At 48.3% G+C, this 19,175-nt stretch overlaps 1 long non-coding RNA gene across 6 annotated transcripts; it reads left to right on the forward strand.

Moving 5' to 3' along the window:
• Positions 1-15,622: 15,622 nt before the first annotated feature.
• Positions 15,623-19,038, forward strand: LOC120712616. 6 transcript variants are annotated; one of them, XR_005690962.1, is made up of 6 exons: positions 15,623-16,009; positions 16,121-17,387; positions 17,537-17,690; positions 17,794-17,910; positions 17,998-18,077; positions 18,605-19,038. It is a non-coding gene; the product is annotated as an uncharacterized LOC120712616 (long non-coding RNA). The 6 variants fall into 6 exon arrangements; XR_005690963.1 differs by having other exon boundaries at positions 17,998-18,046; XR_005690960.1 differs by lacking the exon at positions 17,998-18,077 and having other exon boundaries at positions 15,632-16,009; positions 16,121-16,252; positions 17,185-17,387.
• The last annotated feature ends 137 nt before the right edge of the window (positions 19,039-19,175 follow it).

Raw genomic sequence — 19,175 nt, forward strand, 5'->3', positions numbered from 1 at the left:
TCCCGTGACAGGAAGCCCTGTTAACCAGATCGGGACTCAACCCTGCCCAGGGCATGCCGGCCTCGGGCTCGGCCTACGCCTATCCAGCAGCCCGCGACGTGGACGCGACGCCAGACGCTTGCCGGCGATCGAGCTCGCTCGATCTGCGCAACCAGGAGAGCCATCGCGTCAGATTGCGGGGCCCTGCCGGCCTCCAGACATGGACAGCGGCTGTCCCTGACGGGACCCCCTGCTGCTCACCGAACAGCACGCGCGCGCTCCACGACCCGGCCGATCGCTCGCCAACCCAGAACGGCCGGCCGGATCCGAGACCGGTCCGGCGAGCCGCCCGGCAAGCGCGCGCGCGCGCGATCGAGCCAGCGACGGCGACGGCGAGACGAGGGATCGGTGGCCACACCGAACACATGCTTGGGGGAGCGCGGAGCCCCACGTGTACGTAGAGCCAAAACCGCGGCGAGATACGCACAGGGTTGAAACCACCCGCGGGAGAGAAGGAGGGTAACGTGACGACGTCGCGTCGGAACGTGCCCGGCCGGCGGGCGGCGCCATCCCCGTGCACAGGGCCCGGCCGAGCGACACCGGAGCGAGAGATACGGGCGCGGGGGAGGGGTATCGATGGAGGAAGGCACCAAAGCTTCCTGTCCCCTCGCGTTATCGCCGGCCTTGGAGCGCGGCGGGCGCGCGACGCGAGGCCGACCCCGGGGCGATCGCTGGCCGGACACGCGCGCGGCGCGGGTGACGGGACCGGGTACCGAACCAGGCCGGCCGCGCGCACGCGGTGACTTGTACGCCGAGGTAGCTGTGTACACGTTACGCTCTGGCCGCGGAACACTTCTGACACCTCTCGCTGCTTGTGGACGGCGAGTGAGCCGGCAGGGGGGGCGGAGGCGTGCCGACGGCCACATGGGATGGCGCCGGGCGTTGGGGCGGCGAGCCAGTTCGTAGGGCGGCGGCCGGCAGGGCGGGCCCGCCCCAGATGACGATCGGAGGGATGGCGACGCGGGTCAGGGCGGTTGGACGGGACGGGAGGCGCTCTCTTCCGCGGGTCGTGATCAGGTCGTTGGATGGGGACTGAATGGGAAGGGAACGTGGTCGCGTGGCCGACGGTTAGTTGCTGCAGGCCACCAACGGTATGGTGTACCGACCATTAGGGTACTGTGGTTTCTGGCTCTTGACCCTTCCTTCATGTCCGTGTGCACCCATGGTTTCGACTGCCTCTGGCCACGCACCAATTGGTGGACTGTTGCTTTTCGTTATTTTCTTATAAAAAACCAATTGGTGCATATTAATTGTAGGAATCCTTTCAGAGAGATCTTTTTTTTTCTTTGTTTTTACAACGACGCGACGATTTTCTCGTGGTGTTCATGCTCCAGAGACCAAATGCAGATGAGCGCATTTTAGCCAGGCCAAGTGTTTCTCCCGGCAGGTTGTGCGTGTTACAATACAAGCTGCAGGCTGCAGCTCGTGAAGACGTGAAGGGATGTCGTATGTGCGGCTAGTAATTCCCCGCTGTGTTAGCTTGCTGGATTTAAAAAATAACATAAAAAATGTTGGTACGAAATGGGCCGAAGTCTTTAGAGGCAGTAGTAAGGGGCCCATCCTCAGTCGCAAGCTCTTTAGAAGAAGCGGCTCGGCCTGCGGAGGGGATTCACGGGTGTGATTATATATCACTGGATGTGATAGTTTTGAAACCGTCACCTGAAGCGCGTACATGGATAGAATATTGGGCCCTAATTAAGCCCATTTACGGTTGACTGTTTTGCCACAATGCCACTTAAAAAAAGATTCTTTCCCTGTAGAAGAGAACAGAGATGACGTGACCCACATGCATGCAAATTTGAAACTAAAAAAAGCTATAAGTACGAAATCGAGAATCCAAATTTAATTTGAATTGCACCATTATCTTTTTTATAATAAGATCTTCAAAACAAGACAACACTTGTCTATGTTTGCACAATATAATTTAAAAAATATTTTTTAATACTCAATAACAAATATTTTAACAAAAAGAACAATGATTATTTTCTATGAACAAAAATATTAACAAAAATATTTTAACACATAACGAGCAAATAATAATGTAGAATGAATAAAATATTACGCATTACGAACATTTTATTGTATAGGATAAATAATGAAAAAATGTATATCGCGAACAAATGAGCGAACATCATGGAACAGTTTAATCTACAAAGTGAATAAATAATTTGGTGTTGCGAACAAATTGATTACACAGAGATAAATAATTTTATTTTAAGACAAATACATATACATCGTAAAACTTATTTTTTATAAGCATATTTACACGTGCTAAACAAGTTATCATATAGATAAAAAATTATTTCACACACAAATTTAAGAGTTCACAATACAAATAAGTTAGTCTACATTCAGCATCAATTATAAGTATATTTAAAATAAAGAAAGAAAATAGAGAATAAAAAGAATAAATGAGAAGCATAGGAAGATAGGTTAAATATTACCCTCAGGCCCAAAAAACAAATCACTCTATAGGTTAAATACTACCCTCAGTCCAAAAAAAAACAAATCAGTCTAGGATTCAAAATTGTCCCAAAAGCAAGTCATCTTACCCAATTTAGAAATTGCATTTACATGCAAGAATCAATTAGTGCTAAATATGAGTATGTAACAAACGGGGCAAACATTATTCATTTACCTTCTTGTTAGTTTGTCCTAGAATTCATAGAATGGCTTATTTTTTGAGGACCGAGTGAGTAGTGAAGAAATATTTAATGGAGCATTAGAAATAAAAGGACAAAGAAAATTAGTAAATAATAAGAGAAGAAAAGCCACGAGACTTTGCATGCATGCGGAAGGAAATAAATAATAATGAAATTAAGAGAGAATAAGATACAACCCCTTGCATGCATGTGGAAGGAAACAAATAAATAGCCTGCAGCCCAGGATGTGTATACTCCGGAAAACGGAAGAAAAGTCGGCCTGGCCACTATAGAAACAGGCCAACGGCCCAACACACTCATAGCCTGCGGGCCAGAATGTACTATACTCCGGAAAAGGGGAAAGTCGGCCTGTCCATGCCAAACTAAGTCCAATCATACAGCCAAACGGCCATGCTGCCCACGGCCCACGGCCCACGGCACGAACAAATCACACAACGCCAAAGCGCCATGTTGCCTGCGCCGGGAGCCGGAATCATCTCGTCGGCCGCCGGCGCCGCCTCCGCCCCTTCCACTTCCCCCGTGCCGCGGACGTTCTCGTAGCCCCTGCCGGGACCGCAGCCTCCTCCACGACTACGACTTTTCCGATCGGTCATCCGGTTCCTGCTGGTCGGGGCGTTTAGGGAGGCGCCGGCGCCGCTGGGAGAGCGGCGGCCGCAGCAGGAGAAGGGACACCGCTGGCGTCACCGTCGGTCGCGTGAAACGGATATGTTGGCTGGCAATGCCTGATGACTGGTGCTGATTTGCTGTAAAAGAAAAGTGCTGCTGATTGATTGGTGCTAATTTGATATAAGAGAAAAATACAGTTGTTGATTGCCAGCAGAAGTGGTAGTCGCCAATCGGAGAGCAAAGGCTGCCATACCTCGGGACCTCCTCCGACTACGAGTCTGAGGATTCAAGGGATAGGAAAAAGAGCAATTAAATGGATCAAAAAGTCGCAGAGAGAACATCCAGGAAGACGAGCAAAAGGCCGGGTGTGGGTCGAGGAGGGAGAGCAAGAACTGAAGAAGTTACCAGGTTCCGAAAATCCGAATGGCGTCAAGGCACAGCCAATGCAAAGACCGGCAACGTGGCTTTGCATGGCTTTGAGGCAAGCAAACTCATCTGTTTGTTCGGAAAAGAAGTCGTTCACCGCACTTCATTCTGACTGTATTTGTCACTACACTGACAGAGCTTGTTTTGCAAGATGCACAATCGTCGTCATAAGCGGCTTCGATCGCGTTGCGGCACAATGGCAAAACCTGCTACGCGACTGTTTGGCTTGAATTCAACCTGAGCAAGATTTGCAGCATCTGGCACAATTAGTGGCGGATCTAGAAAAAATATTAGAAGGAACTTATTCACTTTATCTTCTATACGTATAGTTATTTCTTTTAAAATTCAATGGCTACAAATTTATAGGAGTTTCATGTTTGTAGCACAGGTAGGAAGGGCTCGAGCCGCGGCTGACCTCATACTAGATCCGCCCCTGGGCACAATGGCGAGTGCCAAAACCGGCCCGAAGCTGAACAACAGAGGAGGTGGAGGTCAGTCAGAGAACGCAAAAGCGTCGTCAGGCAAGCGTCACAAACTCGCCCTTCGATCGATCCGTCCAGAATGCCGAGAGGCCGTAGATCTCGCGTATGCTGGCTTCCACGTGGGCATGTTTAGTTTTGTGGGCCCAACAGGAGATTTTGAGGGTTTTCCGAATAGCCACCCTCTCTTGACACTGCAACCGTAACGTTGGACAGACCCTGATGATCTCCTAAGGCGAGTTCCAACGGCTCCCCCTATACCTCCCCCACCGAACGTAGGGGTGCTTTGGGGAGAGTTGGCGATCCAACGGTTCCCTCCAAAGCTCCCCTTATATACGGGGGGAGTTGAAACTCCCCCTATATATATAGTGAGTTCCAACTCTTTCTATATTCTAATCACACCGTTTCTTCGCGATATTAATCCTGTTTGAGCCCCGTAACATGATGATAATACGTATTATGACAGTACAAATACTGTATGATTTTTTAAATTCAAAAACAATAAATAAATAGTTAGTTAATAAGTGATAGTATATAGAGGAAATAGATATGGGGGAATGGTTGGAGAGAAAGAGTTATAAGGGGAGGAATTTTTTGGAGGAAGGTAGTAAAATATAGTAAATAGTACGTTTGGGGAGAGTTGGAGAGGGGGAATGGTTGGAGATAGCCAGTCGGCTGCATAGAAAAAGGTAATAGTGATCAATCAAAGGCCGGAAGAAACCTCTAGAGGTGTGTTTTATTATTAATGTGGATGCCGGCTTTGATGAAATAAAGGGATCAGAGAGCTCTGCTGCCGTCATTAGGGACTCCTCGGGTGGCTGTATCACTGCATCTCACAGCTTTGTACCATATACAGTAAATGCGGCGTTAGCCGAAGCATATGCGCTGAAGGATGGTCTTCTATTGGCACAACAAATTGGTTGTCGTCGAGTTAAAATTCAGTCAGACTGCATTGAGATCGTTAATACAATGCAGGATGGAGGTTTCTCTACCAGGGCTGCAGTGGCAATCTATGATGAATGCGTCCAAATATTGCAAAGAATTTGCAGCAATCTCGATTAGTCACTGTAATAGAAGTTATAATTCAGTGACCCATGAATTAGCTAGGCAAGCTTTGTTAGAAAAATCTCTCATGTTTGGGTAGATGACCCCCCTTCATTTATCCTTCAGCTACTTGTAAACGATGTATTCGTCTTTGTGAATCAATAAAGCTTGTTGAAAGTAAAAAAAAAGACTATGGCATAGGTATCTCTACGATAATTGGATTCTCAAATTATTTTAGACCCTACCCAAAGAAACGTCCCCGCTCCTCTCTACTATAATTGGATTCTCAAATTATTTTAGACCCACCCAAAGAAACGTCCCCCGCTGAGAGGCTCAACCTTTGTGCACCCACAAAATCTCTAACTACGATTCCTGCAACAAAAGAGAGCACCACGTCGTGCCACGTCATCAACAAAAATCATGGCCGTCGATCCGGCGACCAACGGCCGGCGGTTGGCCGAGACCCTCCTCCCTGCGGCTCGCTACTCGCGGCCGCTGGCCGAGGCCACCCCCCGCCGGCTCCTCGCAGCGCCGGCCTGAGCTTCCTCGCGCCCGCAGAGAAAGGGCCAGCGGCCGGGCGCAGCCTCCGGCCGGAGATAAACAGGAGAGAGATGGGGAACGCGGCTGGCCGCGGCGAGGCCGAGGGCCGCCGCTCGAGACCCGCCGCGCACGCCGCGGTGGAGGGAGCAGGAAGACAGACCCCGTTGGCGAGATGGCCCACCGCCGCCTGCTCATCCTCGCTGCGCGCCTGGAGCTCGATTCCACGGCGAGCTCTCGATTTCGCGCCTGCTCGCCTCGGGCCGCTGCCGCTGCAGCCTCTGCTCGCCTCGCCTCGGACCCACACGCGGCCTCGTTGAGGAAGCAGAGCGAGAGAGCCGCCCGTGGATCCACGGCCCCTGCTTGATTCGGGCGCGGCAGAGAAAGAGAGAGTCGCCCATGGATCCACGACGCCAAGCAAAGCAGAGAGAGGGAGGAGCTCTGTGCGGGATTGGCCGCCACCTTCTCGATCCACGCACGGGACGCGAGTGGCGCGGGAGCAGGGGAGCCGCGGCCGGCGCCGACAGTAGGGGAGGCGAGCCAGCGGAAAGTGCGGCGCGGGACTAGGGGACAAGGGACGAGGAGGAGGAGGAGCTTCGCCTCTGGCGACGGAGATCGAGAGAGAGAGAGAGCTGGAGGCGCCGGCGGTGGGGAAAAGAAGAAAATAGAGAGAGAAAAAAAGGAAAAAAAAGTGAAGGAAAAAATTCATGGCAAAAAGAGAAAAAAAAGAAGAAAGAAAAAGAATGCAGGACATAGAAAAAAAAGAAAAAAAGATGAGGAGATACGAGCTCGTAGTTCGAATAGTTGAATAAAATATAACGAAAAGCCATCCGCGCTCGGGCCATTCCTGGCCCTAGAGCACGCCATGTCGCCCCAAAAAAGAATCCGCCGTCCGATCGGACCATCCAACGACCATGAAAACGACGTCCGCCACCGCCGCCACCCAAGCCTCGCCGCGGACGCCCCCTGCTGTGACCCCGTCGTGTTCCGACCACCGCGCTCCGCTCCGCCCGCCCGCCACACAGGGTATGGGGGTGGAGGGAGCAGGGGAGCCCAATCCCACCGGCGAGATGGCCCACTACCGCCTCTCCATCCCCGGCCTCGCGGTCCCTGCCGCCGCGGCCGAGCCAAGCTTCGCGAGTCCAACCCGATCCGCCTTGTCACCGACCACCCGCGGCCTCTGCGCAGGTGTCGAAGATCCGCACGCCGGCCGCCGGCCCGAGCTCTGGCCGCCTGGTCGCGGCTCGCTGGCGCCGGATATGACCGGCGCAACTCCATCTCCGCCCCTTCCACTACCAGGGGGAGAGAGAGTGGTAGAGAGAGAAAGAGAAAGAATGGGTAGGAACCAAGTGAGGGGAGGGGTGCAGGGCACCACGGCGCTGCGCCAGCCCTCGCCCGCGCCGCCCACCACCGCACGCCCCGCGAGCCGGCCGCCGCCGCGTGCCCCATAGCCCGCGGGCAGGCCGCCGCCACTCCACGCGCCGGCCGGTCTGTACTTAAATGATAGCGACACGATAATAGAATGCCAAAAATATACCACGACACCTATATGAAAATAACAAAGCGACATAACAAAGCGACAGAAACTACTAGATACATTAACTATTGTTTGCATCAGCTAGGGTACTACGTCACGAGATACAAGTCCCACACGGCAAAGCCGCGGGCCTTTCTAGTTGTACGCAGAAACCTCTCTTCATTAAAATCAAGGACTCATAAAACAACTAGCTCAGATCCAGGGGCTGTGAGAGAAAGTTTGTCACAAACATCTTACACCCTCACCTCCCCCACGCCCTGCCCCTCCCGCGGTTCCCTGTTACGAACGCTACAAACGCTGTGACTTCGAGTCCCAACCTCGACGACAAAAAGAAAAAGGGCTCTTGCGCTTTTACCCCTATCTTCTACCTACGAAAGCTGTGCGATTCCACGGACGGGACCCGATCCACGTCGCCCGTTAACCCGCCAGCCGTTGGATCTGGCCATGGAGCAATATCGGGCGTCGGATTGGGTACAACTTAACGGGCCGAGCGGATCGGGTCCGGCTTAATGGGCTGGCTGGATCGGGCGCCCCACCCGAGCCCTGCCCCCCACGCGCCGCCGCCGCCGCCCCGTCGTCGCCATGGAGGGCCTATGCCGCCGTCCGCCCGCTGCTGAGCGGCAGATCCGCCACCGTGCTCCACCGCCTCGCTCGCCGCCGCGTCCTCACCGGATCCGGCCCCGGCGCCGCCGGATCCGGCGCCTGCGGAGCCGCCGCCCGCGGGAGGGGAGGGGAGCCGCCGCCGGCGCCAGAGAGAGACTGGGAGAGGGAGGGGCCGGCGGCGCTCGGGGAGAGGGAAGGCCGGCGCCTCGTCCTCGCTGCCTCGCTCTCGCTGCCACCGCTGCCGCGGCCGGGAAGAGAGAGAGAGGGAGAGAGAGAGAGAGGCGCACGGCACCACCGTCCTCCACCGCGTTGCTTCTTCCCTCTGCCACCACGCCCACGCTACCGTTCCGCGCTCCACCCAGAGCCGCCCAGCTCTCGCCGTCGCCACGCCTCTACCACCCACTGCTGCCACTCCCCACACGCCACCGCTTCCAATCCACCAGCACCACTGCCGAAATCCTGCCGCCGCGCGCTCTGCTCCCGCCTTGCCTTACCCCAATCCGTCACATGCGCGCTGCTCCATTTCTTCCCTTCACGACGAATGCACGCCGGCACCGCAGCACTGTCGCTAGCGCACCTCCCTCAGCTCTGCTTGCTCCCCTGCTTCCTCCCACTCGCCTGCTTCCTCTCCCTCTGCTGTTTATCGGAAAAGAATGAATGGGGAAGGAGAACGCACGCACAGCAGCATCCCAATCCTGAGCACACGCTGGCCACCTCACCCAGCCCAATAAGAGCAAGCCACGGTACCACTTTTCTCCTTCTTTTGTGCGTGAACGTGGTTCTTGAAGAATAAAGAGAGAAAGGCAGGCAGTCCACCGATTGGTGTTTGCGCCTACGGAAACTTGTTTGCGCCTACGGAAACTTGGCTGACTGCAACCTTGACCCACTCATCAGCTATGGGAAGAAGTGCTACGTGCACCTCGCAAGTGCACACGGAGGAGAATGAAACCATTTTCCATGTATCAGAAAATTCCCAAAAAATTTCTAAATAAACTAGGTACACTCTAGATCCTATCCATGCATTTCCACCACCACGCGGACCGCCGTCGCGCGCCCCGCGGGCGGAGCTCGTCATCGCGTGCACGAGCTCCGCCATGGCCTCCACCGCCCCGCGCACGAGCTCCGTCTGGCCGGCGAGCGGCGCAGCCGGCGGGGCGCCGTCACACCATGACCTCCGCGGTCCGCCCTCGAGCCACCGCCCTCGCCACGGTCCGCCCTCGCGCGGGCCTCCGCCGCCGCCGCCGCCCAACCCAGCCCCGCGGAGGAGGAACCGCTGCTCTTGACCCGGGCACATCGAGGTCGGGCTCGCGCAGATCGAGGCTCATCCGCCCGGCCGCCGCCGCTCCTCGACGCCGGCCCCCTCTCCTTCCCTCCCGCGGCCGCGCCGGCCTCCGCTGCAGCCCAGAGAAGGCCAATGCCGCCATGCCTCGGTCTGGCCGAGGAGGAAGGAGCGAGGAGGGAGGGGGCGAAGCGGCCCTGCTCGCCCTGGAGGAGGCGGCGGAGGGCACAGGGAGGGGGAGGGGGCGGCCGAGGGAGCTGGGGAGGGGGACAGCGCGGCGGAGGGGGAGGGGGCGCTGGAGATCGAGAGGGCATAGGGAGGGGGAGATAAAGAAGAGAGAAAAAACTAGAGGAAAATAGGAAAAGGAAAAGGAAAAGAGAGAAAGAGAAAAGAGAAAATGAAAAAAATAGAAAAAAGGGAAAATAGGAAAAAACTGTAACAATCACAAAAAACAATGCGAAGATAACGAATTGACATATTCGTCCCACCTACGTTGCAATACTGAAATAAACAAAAAATGCATCAAACTACGCACATTCTTATTCCACGTATTAAATAAACTTACACCAACTAAAATACGTTCCAGTCGTTACTACTACAATAGCAACACTATACGTATCATATTTTCGAAAAAAACATGTCTACTAATCGCAATATATTTTCGAAAATACATTAAGTATCGGACTAATTATGCTCCGCCCTCCCTAATAAACTATCTTACCTCTTTTTTCACCACAAAAAAACATCAACAAAATAATATACAAAGTTTCATATAATACAAATAAAAGTTAAAAATTAGGTCACGCGCCGATCTGGCTGACGGGCCACTGCGGGGGAGGAGGAGCCGCCACATCGCGCTACCGCGGAGGCGGAGTCCTCCGCCGGATGTCGCACCGCTGACGGGGTGTCAGCCCACCCCCGCGCGGCTGGCCGCCGGGGCCGGACGCACCCGCCTAGCCACCCTGCGCTGCCACCGGAGCCGGACGCGCCGCCGCGAGCCGGGACCAATCCATCAAGCGCAGCATCCGGGACCACCCGCGCCCTCTAGGCCTTGCCACCGCATCAGGCATCACCCATGTGGGGAGAGAGAGAGCTCTCGAGAGTGAGAGAGAGAGAGTGTTGCGATGGGATAGGGAAAGGAGATGAGGAGAGGAAGAGATAAGATACGACTGGCTGTGACCTTTCCGATTTTTTTAAGCATTGCAGTAAAAAGGATCTGACCAGCTGCAGCTGCAGTTCACCATCGTGGTGAAAAAAAAATGGACAGCATGTGCAGCACAGTATTTAGCTTGTTTCTTTCCGCTGAGTGAAATGTTATGTAGGGGCTGAACAAATTTGTACATGTAATAAAAAAAATATAGGTTCATTATTATGATATTGATATCGTCTACAATATATAATTTAAACTAATCATATTTTACATAAATTATTCTGATCATATTTTTTATAATATTTTATCTATGAATGTGACTACTCTAATTTTGTTTTCAATCTATATAATTCCTTCTTAGGATTCTAGACGAGATCTAAGGCCAGCAAAGCAGGCCACGTAGCGGGCAACCCCTGTCCATTGGATGGGATGACGGCTTAGATAGTGCAAACCCTTGTTTTAAAAAAAAAGAAAGCACTCGAACTTTAATCAAATCAACTCGCACTCCGAAGACTATTTCATATTAACATTTTTAAAAAAGAACCTCAATCTGTACCAAAATGAATCCAGCATCCAAGCCTCCTCTTAGAAAATTTTCCGAAATTTCCCCTACATTTATCAAAATTAACCCACACTCCATTCTCTCTCAGTCCTTTTTGTTCTATAATAACCTCATAGTTTTATAGAATATAAGCTCAATATGTTGGATCAATTATATCATATAGGATCTGTTGAATCTCGAACTTGAACACCGAAACAACTTCAAATAAAAATGTATCGAATATAAAGATGATTAAAATTTCTAAAACTATAACCTCACTACATAACAAAATTGGCGGACAACCCCTGGCCATTGGCGGGATGATGACTTAGATCGTGCAAGCCCCTGTATTTTGAAAAAAGAAAGGACTCGAACTTTAGTCAAATCAGCTTGCACTTCGAAGACTATTTCATATTAACATTTAAAAAAAACTCAATCTTTACCAAAATGAATCCAGCATCCAAGCCTCCTCTCCGAAATTTTTCCAAAATTCCCCCCATATTTACCAAAATTAACCCACTTTCTATTCCCTCTTAGTTTATAGGCTCAATATGTTGGATCAATTATATCATATAGGATCTATTGAACCTAGAACTCGAACACCGAAACAACTTCAAATTAAAATGTACCGAATATAAAAGTTGATTAAAATATCTAAAATTATAATTTCACTACATAACAGAATTTGAAATTCAAAGCTCTTTTATAATTCACTTGCATAAAATTTTACATTAGAACAGAATATACACTTATAATTAGAACACCAAAATATCATCATATTAAAAAAACGTTGCAAACGAAAGCTGCGGAATATTTCTAAATCTAAAACTTTTTAGTGGACAAAGCTTTCAGATATATATAAAACTACAACATGTTATTCTAGCAGGGAAATAGCAAAGGCAACAATAACTTGGGAATAAAACAAACTATACGGATTTCTAAATCTAAAACTTTTTAATGGAGACAGCTTTCAGATATATATATATATATATATATATATATATATATATATATATATATATATATATATATATATATATATATATACAACATGTTATTCTAGCAGGAAAATAGCAAAGGCAACAATAACTTGGGAATAAAACAAACTATACGGAGATAATGAATTGACATATTCTTGCCAACTATATAGAAATCGTTAACAAAATGGTGTATCAAGCTAAGTACGCTCTTATTCCATGAATGAAATAAAGCGATTTACCCACCTTACGATCCTTTAAAAAATCTATTCGCCTACACAAAAATAGTACCCGCATATGAAATAATAGTCCATCAAATATAGTAATGTAGTGTAAAACACAGGCACAATTAACGAACCCATGCTGCAACAAGTTTACCAAACCTAACCTTTTGCACATAACTCAGTTTATAAATTAAAATAATATACTTGCTCTACCACATCTTTGTTACATGCTCCCACTGGGGAATAATTTGGTCACCCAAAGTTGAATACTAGGAGCTATTGCATACAATATATAATCAGTTGCACGATACTGGAATGACCACTTCATCTAATGTTGGCTTTTTCAGACAAGTAAACAGTACTTATATCAAAATTCTACTCAAAATAATTGTCAATTAGGTAAATCTATTAAATAAAATGGTCCCATATTGGTCTTGCGCGGCAAGGCCGCGTGCATTTTCTAGTTTTATGTTAAAATTGTGATTTTGCTCCTATTTTTTTTACCTTGTGACTTTACTCTTGTGATTTCGAAACCAAGCACTAGTTTGCCCCTAGTCCGTCATCCTCCCCTAACGGTGTTGTATTTTGTACAAAAGGTCAGAAATGCCCATGTGATTTTGCCCCTGTTTGTTATGCCTATTTGTGATTTTACACCTAATTTGGAATTGGATTTTTTTATTATATGTTGACAAACAATTGATTTAATTTGGTCACAAATATTAAATTGGCACAACTAGTAGTTATTTTAGCCTAGAATTAATAATATTGAACAATGTTTAAAATTTTGGCAGCACCTTTGCAATATTTTGCTAGCATCATGACAACAATATGAAGCACATATAAACCACATGAAAAAAAATCATGGAGAACCGATAACATTTCAAAGTATCCCGTACAACATTTGCTCTTCCATGTTCGATTCGAGAGATCCGGTGTCCATGAGGTGTCCTGACTCCTGAGTGTCGTGTGCCAGGGGTGGGGCTCTCCACGCGCACCCCTACAGCTACATAGCCAGACGGCCTGAGGAAGAAGATGACCAGCGGCCGTGTAGTGCCGGGACCTACGGACGTCGGGACGTGCAGGCGGACGCTGCCGGTGAGCCGCGGCAAGGCGCCGCCGGTGGCGGCCGACGCGCGCACGGCCTCCCGCGGGCGGGCGCCGCGGCCGCACGCAGGAGCCGCTGCCGGGAGCTGCAGCCGCACCCACGAGGAACCTCCGCGCGAAGGCAATGTTCTCGCGGCAATACGGCTCCTCGTGCCGACCTACCCCTCAGAACACCTAGGTGTATAAGGCGCACGGCGAGACGACACCATAGACATCCCAAAATATACCCATGACAGCAAAATTTAGTAGTATATACACATCTTTGTTGAGCTGTTGTAGCATACATTCTTCCCTTTCCAGTTGCTCCTGCCATCCTTTCTATTCTCCCATGCAGCAAGCTACATAAAGAATGAGCAACAAATCAATCAGCAAGACCAATAATCAAAATAATTAAGTGAAAGCTAGACAAAATTAGCAACATAAATGCATGAGAATGACAATATAACTAAATATCATTAGTTCAATACATCAGTCCACAAACTTAGAGTTTAGTGGGCATGATTAATAGGTCCTAGTTCAATACATCAGTCCACAAAGAGTAAGCAAAAGAGGCACAGATCACAAAGCCACTAACATATAACAATATGACTTGATTTTAAATGGCAGAGTAGAGCCACACACTAGTATTTAAGCAAGCAGTAGAGGGCTAGAGGCAAAAAGCAGAGCAAGCAGCAGAGCCAGCACTAGCAGCAAAGCAAGTAGCAGAGCCAGCACTAGCAGCAAAGCAAGCAGCAGAGCCAGCGCGAGCAGCAGAGCAAGCAAGAGCAGCGAAGTAGAGGGGAGGGGACGGGGAGACTGCAGATAAATTAACTGGCCATTGTAGTCTTGCGAAGGGCCGCACGAGGCCACGGACCAGCTGTCGTCGACCAGCAGAAGAGGTACAGAGGAGCCCGGGCCGCACGGCGGCGTAGAGGAGTCGGGGCCGCCGACTAGCAGATGTGGCGCAGAGGAGGCAGGGCTGCACGGGGCAGTGGCCTCGCGGATAGGCGGAGATGCGCGGCGGCGCAGGGGTCGCCGTCGCCCAAGATTCGCCCAGGCGCCGTGAGTTCTTCCGCCTCCCTCAGTCCCTCTCGTTCTTCCCTCTCTCTTTCTATTCTTTCTCGATTTTGCAGGGTTTGGGTGGTTTTGCCACTCGATTTCGTGCCTGCACCCTTGATTTCCCGCTCGCGCCGTCGATTTCCTGCGCGATACCCCATCTATGGCGCCCGCTCGTGCTCTGGGATGCCCAGACGACACCTTGCGACGCCCAGGAGGACGCCTCGTGCCTAAGGCGGATGCCATAGGCATCCTGGCAAGACGAGGGGGACGCCTACCACCACGAGCACGCCATGTCGCCTAGGCGACGTCTTAAGAACCATGCTTGAAGGCACCTTACCTGTGCTCGCAACCTGGAGCAGCGGCTTCCCCTCCCCTTCGAACCTTCTGCGCCGCCACGGAAGACCGCCGCCTAACCGCGACGAGCAGAGTGACCCGAACGACGAGGAATAGGGATGTCAATTTTACCCGCGAGTACCCGACCCGACGGGTGAGGGTATGGGTATGAAATTTTACCCGCGGGTACGAGTACGCGTACATAATTTTATTCGCGGAAAAACACGGCTAAGAATTTTTACCTGCGGTTACCCAACGATTACCCGAAATACAATTATTATAATCTAGTGAACTCATGTATTCTCAAATTTTATATTTTATTTTCTTGTGATTGTATGAACTAGAAGATATGAAAGTGACATTGACATTTTGCTTATTGTTTGTAGTGAAGTTTATGTATCATTGTTGCATTTTTTAGATGAAATACTTCATACTTAGCTAGAATTGAATACATTTATTTACATACAACTATAAAATATATGCTGAAGGTAAGAAAAAAGGTGTAGGATGAACCGTTTAGCTTTGTATTAGCTTGTATGAGCGATAAATTCAAAATGTGTTAATCTATATGACCAAATGACATGTTATTTATACTATCATCAATATACCCGATGGGTACCCGAAACCCGACCCGTACCCTGTGGGTACGGGTATAAAATTCTACCCGCAAGACTTCGCGGGTACGAGTATGTCTTAGAGTTTCGGGTATTATCACAGATGGGTATTTACTTTATCCATACCTTATCCGACTCGTTGCCATCCCTAACGAGGAACGGTGCGTGAGGATTGGGATGAAGAGATAAGGATAAGGGGCACTATGGTCAGGTGGCCTTTGGTTTTCTATTTTCGAATCTTTTTAATCATTTATAATCCAAGTCCATCTGACGGACGTCAAAACCAAGGGCAAACGGGCCATTCGTTTTAAAATATCAGGGGTAAAAATACAAAGTTAAAAAATAGAGGGGTAAAATCACAATTGGCATATGAACAAGGGCAAGAACGCAATTTTCCACGAAGAAAAAGAAAAACACCGTAAGTGCCTCTTTCCACCGAAAAAAATAAAATATGGCCCTCCTCTACCCTCCCCGTCCTGTGGTTAGGGTTCACTGCCGCCACGCCGCCGGATCCTCCTCTCCCCATGCCGCCAGACAGCCGGGCGCTGGCCGACATGGAGCCGACTGCAGGGATGAGGGACCCTGTGTTGGCCATGCCGGCGTAGATGCGCGAGGCGGCTACCAAGCGTCGCCTCAGCCCTCAGGACGCCGGGGACCCACCGTTGCATCCGGATGCCAGCGACCCAACATCGTAGCCGATCTTCACCGACTAGATCCTAGGTGAGATCTTCCTCCGCTTCGACTCGGCGGCCGACCTCGCACGCGCGTCCATTTTTACTCATTCAATCGCGAGGCCGGGGAACACAACGCCTGAGGTGAGCAGCTGCAAAAACCGTTTGTGCTCAGTCAATCCCGAGGCCATATGTGTGGATTAGGTAATGATTTTCCTTTGATTAAGTGATTAACATTACTGGCTTGTTGCTTAGGCACGCCGCTGGCGATGGCCTGGTCCCGGCCATCGGTTCACCTGCTGCTGCATAGGAGATTTATCTGAAACTTGCCGAATTACAGGAGACAGACCTTGGCCGGCCAATTGTGACTAATTCCCAGTTTTCTTGGTAACTAATCACTTTGTCATTGTTTATTTTTCTACTCACCCTATGAGCAGATTGTAATTTTTGTTTTATTATTCAATTACATCTGTCGGTTGCTTGAGCATCCATTCACATCCATCCCAACACTGGCTGCGGTGAGCAACCATAAATTTACTGACCTCCTTGTGATTACGTATGAGGATGTGGGAGTTTGGAAGTACTCATGTCATCTTTTTTTTAGTATCAAGTACTCATATCATCTGAATGCCAGTTATTACAACAGGCTGCATTGCTTTTTAGTCGGATCATACTATATCTATGCCCTAGGATCACACTATATCTATATATACCTGGATCATGTTCTACCGTAGACCAATGTCATAATTTATTTATTCTAGGATTTTTTTTGCCGACAATACATTTTAAATTTTATATGTCATAGATCATAGTAAAAAATTGATATCTTTCTTTTTCTGATCTCTTAACTTAGATTCATGTTATGAGACTTCAATATATTCACTGTACAGAATTCTCGTAAATCATATACACTATTTCATGCTACATGTCAAGACATTACTGACGGTCAAATATGCTTTTGAGTGACTGATTTTGACTTTGTGCAGATGAGCAATATGCCCTTTCTTGCTTGCAGAATGAGCTGTTATCCTGTTAATGAGTTGTTATGTGCTGAAGTCGACTATATGCAAATAATGATATGCCCTTTCTTTCTTTTTGAATAATGATATGCCCTTTCTTTCTTTTTGTCACATGGTTTTTAGTATTACTGATTAGTCCATCTTATTTGGTCCAGTGGCTCTTGTAGGATATTATTTCGTCATTAATCTTGTAACAAAAAGAAGCAGCAGCAGCCTTTTCTGTTTAGAGCAACTTGATGTAGGCATCCTTAGTCTGACCAATGTCAAAATTGTGATAAATTTCCTTTTTTATTCCTTCAGCTCTATGACCCCTTTTCGGTGGGTCAAGTTGGATGGTGTCAAAATTGTAAATGAATGGCTTGAGGACAACTTGTATTGGACTAAGGTGCTTTAGACGGGTGAGGTGGTGCTGACCCTAAACACTTGGAAGAGCCAGAGGACGGCATCTCGCAAGGTCGCGGGGCATCAAAGGAGGACAAGGTGCAACAAGACTGAACTGAAAGGTGAGAGGATTTCATTTCCACTATCGACTTCCTTACACTCTCCGATTGTTTGTGGACTGCATTTCCTGATTAATTATGCTGCGAGAGGACTGCATTCCTGATTATTTGTGGCATTTCAAACTTTTTGATGCTGATTTTGTGTCATGTAGCTGTTGTCTCAGATGTGAAATGTGACTACCCAAAGGAGAAGAAGCTTTAGCGAGAGGAACCAAAAGGTTAGAGGATTTCACTTCCCTGATTGGTCCAGAGGAGGAGGTAGTTGCCAAGTTTTGGAGGGAGACAACAAAGAGGACGAACTGGAGGGTGAGGAAGTTGAAATTTGCTGAAATTTATTTTTGCACTCTAATTCAAAATGTACTGTTAGGTATTGTTCCTAAGCAGTCATTGTTATGTCTTCAATGCACAGCTGATTCTTCTGATGCAACCACTGGGTCTGTAGCTGTGTTGGTTTAGAGATGCAATGATCCTAACATGGACGAAATGGTGCTTGTCATGGAGGAACAGTTCACAAAGCCCCACAAAGGTTCAAGACGTTCCCAAACACTGTCATTTCCATACTGCCTCTATCTTACATGCTCGATTAAGTTTATTTGATACAACTTTTGCATAGTCAAAGGCCTGGAAAGAATTGAGGACCTTGTGGTGCGGAGGGTGTACAGGTTTGATGCCTAACCATCCCTCCACGGCAAGGTCTCTGTTGGGGAATTCTTTTTTTTTTGTTTGCCCTATATTAACCTTTGCAAAAAATATATATTTTTGTGCAATCTCTTGTAGTATTGCCGTGGTGGTTGTTGAATTAGCGCCGTGTGAGCCGTAAAGTAATGTTTGTTTCTATTTTCAAAATCAATACCATTGCATCGTTCCTTGGTAGAAACTGGTGCTAGATATCTATTTTTTAAAATAAAATACCTGCTGATAATACATATTTTTTCTTTGGTACGTTAATTAGCATTTTGTGTAAAAGGTGCAATTGCTTGTGTACATGAGAGGTTGGTTCCTTCATGTGCGTATAAGTTTGTGGTAGAGCGTGTGATTGGATAACTTGTTAGTGTTTTAAATGACATGTTGGAATCTTCTTTTCTGCAATTATGGAGTGCAAAAATAATGCAAAAAATTTCTAGCTTATTTGGCTGCTATTGAGTGTAATAGACACTATAGTCTGGAGATAAGAGATGGGCACCAAAATTAACTAGGTGGCGTGATCTGTAAAATTGCAGGGATGTTGATGAAGCAGAAGTTGCAGCATGCTTGGAGGAGATTCAGGAGAAACAGAGAGATTCAGTAGAAACAGATATAGAAGTTGCAACATGAAGCCTAACAGTTCGTGAGTTTATTTTTTTTAATTTTTTTCTTTTGTTTTTAAGCAATTTTTTTTTTGTTCACACATGCGAGTACAACTTGATCGCTGCTTGGTGGCATCGACCGCCCATGAGCTCAGTAGGAAGGCCGGCAGCCGCAAAAGCTCAAGAATTGAGTAGTTTTGAGTGGAGCGAAATAAACTTGTGCATGAACATTCATGCTTCGCCAATGTCATGTCAAAGACTCGAGTATTTTTTTCAAGTTTTGTGTCAAGAGTTGTGTCAAGAGTCTTGTCGTGAGTCTTGCCTTGTCCATGGGCTGATTTTGCTAGATGAATTGTCTCTTTGGAACAGTTCGCTACGATATACTCTCTCTGTTCCAAAATGTAGGTCGTTTTGGATTTTTTAGATTCATAGTTTTTGCTATGCATTTAGATATAATATATGTCTAGATACGTAGCAAATTATATAAATCTAAAAAAATCAAAAC

Source organism: Panicum virgatum, chromosome 6K (assembly GCF_016808335.1).
Source record: "Panicum virgatum strain AP13 chromosome 6K, P.virgatum_v5, whole genome shotgun sequence".
In the NCBI taxonomy this organism is placed as follows: Eukaryota; Viridiplantae; Streptophyta; class Magnoliopsida; order Poales; family Poaceae; genus Panicum; species Panicum virgatum.